Source organism: Myotis brandtii, unplaced genomic scaffold (assembly GCF_000412655.1).
Source record: "Myotis brandtii unplaced genomic scaffold, ASM41265v1 scaffold250, whole genome shotgun sequence".
NCBI lineage: Eukaryota > Metazoa > Chordata > Mammalia > Chiroptera > Vespertilionidae > Myotis > Myotis brandtii.
Genome location: NW_005359478.1, coordinates 1,436,411 through 1,441,099, shown reverse-complemented (window position 1 = coordinate 1,441,099; position 4,689 = coordinate 1,436,411). Strand labels below are relative to the sequence as shown.

Below are 4,689 nucleotides of genomic sequence, written 5' to 3'. Positions count from 1 at the left end.
ATTTTTTTAAAAAAATCAATAAAAAATATTTTTAAAAAATAAATAAATAAATAAAAATTAAAAATAAAATAAAATAAAAAAAAACAAGGCTTGGAGATTTTCCTTGGGTTTCTCTTTATATCGACAGGCTATTCCTGTCCTTGCTGTGATAAATCATTGATAGTTGGCTCCAAATCTGCACTGGCTCTTAGCCTTTTTTCCAAATGGAATAGGCAAGCTATAGAAGATTCCGGAGGGCCCCCCAGGCAGGCCCGAGGCAGGACGGAGCGCAGCAGGATCTCACTGGAGCTGTGCCGGGCCCTTGGATGGAATTCTCTGCCTGTCTGAGAAGACGGAGGACAAAATCATCACGCTCGGATTCCAAAGTATTCGGACGCTCTGGCCCAGGAATTCCACTTCTGGGAACGCGCCTGAAGGAAACAGCCTAGCTGTGGACAACACTTTATGCACAAAGACTGTCCACACTGCTTTTCATCAAAGCAAAACCACCCCCCAATGCCCAATAGGAGGAGGCTGGCTAAGTGAGCGTGGGTACATGTCCCTGATGGAGGCGTCTGCAGCTAAAGAAAGGGAGGCTCACAAAGAATGCGTAATAATGTGACAAACGCTTATGTTATCATTAATACTGAATTTAAAAGGCAGGAATCGGAGTGACAGATACAGAAAAATCATGGCTCCAGAAAAGCCAAACAAGACATTATGCAGAGGAAAAAGACGCAGAGGAAATCCATTCTCTATGAAGTGTTCTTGATCGGGGTACTGATTGCACGGGTGTGTTCACCTTGTGATAATTCACATCCAGTTATGACGTGTGCACGTTTCTGTTTGTTTGTTAGACTTCTAGCACGTTTACATTTAAAAAAATGAACAGTGGTTCCTGGCCAGTGTGGCTCCATGGTTGAGCATCGACCTATGAATCAAAAGGTCACGGTTTGATTCATGGTCAGGGCACATGTCTGGGTTGCGGACTCAATCCCCAGTAGGGGGTGTGCAGGAGGCAGCTGATCAATAATTCTCTCTCGTCATTGATGTTTCTCTCTCTCTCTCTCTCCCTCTCCCTTCCTCTCTGAAATCAATAAAGATACACATTTTTGAAATAAAATAAAAATTAACAGTGGTTAATGGATAAACAAATTGTATTTCTATATAATGAGTGTATTTCCAATAAAAAGGAAAGAACTAAAAAAAAATTAATAGTGGCTGTCTTTGCATAATGTAGATTTTTTCCTTCTTTCTGTTTGTCAATATTTAGCAAATTGCCAGTATTTAGCAAATAAGCGTATATCATAATGTTTTAAAATCTCTACTGACGTTATTTAACACGCTAAGCGCCCAGCCTGTTTTGTCCTCCGGACGGAAAGTACTGTATAGTGTCAGTCACCGGTGACTAATATAAATTCAAAGTAAACATCATTACATAAAAGGGTACGGTCTTTTTTTTTTTAGTTTTATTCATTTCAAACGGGCCGGATCCGGCCAGGCCGTAGTTTGCCCACGGCTGGACTAGGCGCTTAATGTGTTAACCAATACAAAAAGCAGTCTACATCCTCAGCAACTGAATGGGTAACTGAGAAAAATGGGCTTTCCTTCTTTTGAAATATTTTGAGGCGTGAATGAGACACTTTCTAAAAATCACTGTGCTCAAAGGGGCTTTAATAACAGCCAGTCTGAGGGTGCCCACGCCTGACACGGCCCTGCCCTGGGCAGGGGTCTGAGCAGGGCCTGGAGCTAGAGAGGGCGTGGGGCCGAGAGGAGAAAAAAGCCCAGCTGTCAGACCCCACTTGCACCTCAGCCTCTGCCTTTTATCGAGGTTACGTCTTTGAGCGTCAGAATGTTTGCTTAAAGGAAAGGTTCCACAGCTGAAAGGTCTTAGAACATTCATAATAACTCTCACTCTTCTTAGAAAATGAGAAACCAAGACTCAGGGAGAGGAAGTAACCCCACCCGCCAAGGCCACGAGGGTACCCACAGCACCCAGCCACTTCCACGGCCCAGGATGCCCTGAGAGTCCCTCTGGCCTTACCATGAAGGTGAGAGAGTCTGTGATTTTTAAATATTGGAATGAGACTACATTCAATGCAAAATTCTCTAAATCACTGGCATATACACATAGGAGTCCTCACCTAACAGTGCCGGCCCATTCTAGATACATGTGCCGGGAAAGAACTCTCTGCTATGAGAATCCCCAGCGCAGCGTGGCATACGATGAAGAGAGGAGAACAGGGGGCGTGGGGAGTAGGGTGGGGAGAACTGGGCCCTGTAAGGCGTGACATCCACTTAAGAAGATGGCCCATCTTTCCGGATGACGCACTTGAAGTCTTAAAAATTATCACTGATATCCGTGGAAAATATTTAGGAAAAGACTTTGCCTGAAATGCCAAATAAATGTGTTAAAAAGAAAAATATGGTACCATGGACGGTAAGGATGTACTTCAACCTGCCTCTCACATCCCGCCTGTTGTAATGTGGCCACCCCAACGGTCCTGGGCCTCAGCCATTTTGGCAACTCTGACACGAGGGACTTGGAGACTAGAGGGGTTTTCATCACTTGAAATAACTGGCCTCTTTTCAAATAAATTTGCCTTATACGGGCGAGAATGGAAGCTCGCTGGGCTAGGAAATAAATCACTGATATGTTTCCAGCACAGGGTACTGAGCCCTCCAGGGGCCCTGGTTGTGTAGCAACCAGCTAGTGTACAAGCACCGTCAGCACATTAGCAAACTAGGTCTGCGATGCGCGCTGTGGCCGGTTCCCAACCTAACGCTCCCTGTCAGTGATCAACAGCCCCCCAGGATGGCACTGCTTGGAAATGGAGCCAATGGTGGGCTGATGGGACCAACTGGGTCCACCACTTAGCTGACAGCTGGCTAGCGTGGTTGGCTGGGACTCTCAGGACGTGGGTTCTAGTCCTGGCTCTGCTAATAACAAACTGTGTCCTTAGGCAAGTCACCTCACCTCTTGGGGCTGTTTCCTCAGATGTAAAATTAAAGAATGTGACTAAATGACCTCCAATACCCTATCCAAAGAGCAAGAGCTTTGGGTTTAAATCCTGGCCTTGCCATTGCTAGCTGTGATCACTCCACCTCTCAGTTTTAATCTCCTCATCTGTCAAGTGGAAATCATGATATTTACTCTATGGCAGTGGTTCTCAACCTTGGCTGCACATTAGAATCACCTGGGAATCTTTTTAAAATCCTGATTTCTGGGGATTTTAATCTATGGGGTCTGTGATAGGTTAAGAGAAAGGCCTGTGGTAAGCTCTAATGATATAGAAACAGAACACAGAAGTATGTGCCTGAGGGCAAGGAATCCCTTAGATAGCCTCTCTCTTTGGCCAAAGTTAAAAGACAGTGAGTTCTCAAGCTTCTCCAAGGAGCTACCTCCACTCATTAGGAACTTTCTCTTTTGCACACCCTTTGGCCAATTGGCTTACCACTTCATTGGAAAATCAAAGTGGAAACAACCCCGAACACACTGAGTGGTCATCTTGCTAACCTTCCAACCCAGACCACCTTACAGTCAAGCTATTTCAGGGTCACTGTGAGGACCCAATGAGCCACCATCTCCCACAACCACCAACTGGAGTCTCCTCAAAGTTACACGCAAAGTGAGAGAAAGGAGGGCAGAGAAGGGTCTCCTCCGTCGCATCATCACTGTAATGAACCACCATCAAAGCCAGGGCACAGCCTGGCGTCTTGTAGGGCCTCAGCACAGGCAGGAGTACAACTCCCTGCAGTGAAACCGTGAACATGGGAAGCTGTCTTTATTGCCGTCAGTGACAGCACTGTTAGCTGATTCTTCTGCAAGCTTGGGAGGGAAATGCAAAACCAGTGACCAAATAGAGAGAGAGGGTGATGGATGGGCATGGTGCTACAGCGGCCAGGTGCCCATTCGGCCTGTCTCCTAACCATGGCCAGAGGACAGCACTAGCACCGAGCATTTAAAGGTGACCTGCTAGGTTTGCTTGTGTTTTGGGTTTGTTTTTAAATATATTTTTATTGATTTCAGAGAAAGGAAGGGAGAGAAAGAGAGAAACATCAATGATGAGAGAATCATCAATCAGCTGCCTCCTGGAGTGTCCCCCACTGGAGATCAAGCCCACAAGCCGGGCATGTGCCCTGACCGGGAATTGAACTGTGACCTCCTGGTTCATAGGTCGACGCTCAATCACTGAGCCAAGCTGGCTGGGCTAGTTTTGCTTGTTTTGAGACATGGAATAGCCCCCCGGAGGTCTGACTAGGCACCGAGATTACCTGGGTACATTACTGATGTTCCTCGCGTGCTACTTTAATCACCTTAGCATGTGGCTCAGGAGGAGGAGGTCATATTCACCTGCAATCCCGGAGCCTGAAGCTTTCTTCGGTGCCTACCACTCTCCCTCTGGTTTCCACAACCGGGTTTTCCCGGTGCTTCCCCCTCTCAGGCCACTCCTCAAGCCCTTCTTCTCACTCCTCCTCCTCTACACTTTCCCATGTCAGAACCCTGGGATCCTCAGGGCACTGCCACTGGCCTTATTCCTCTGGCATGGCTCCAACTACCATCTGCACGCAGCTACAATCAGAACTGTCTACCAAATACATCCACTTGGGGCTTTCACAGGCACCTCAGACTCAGTGGTCCCAAACTAGCATCATCGTTTTTCACTCCGTTATTCTCCCTCCAGTGTTTCCAATTTTAAATGCGTGACA

The 4,689-nt window shown here is 46.6% G+C and overlaps 1 protein-coding gene across 1 annotated transcript in view; it reads right to left on the bottom strand.

Annotated features, from left to right (window-relative positions):
* Positions 1-4,689, bottom strand: part of IL6R (interleukin 6 receptor) — a 43,411-nt gene that overhangs the window by 5,066 nt on the left and 33,656 nt on the right. The window lies entirely within an intron of this gene.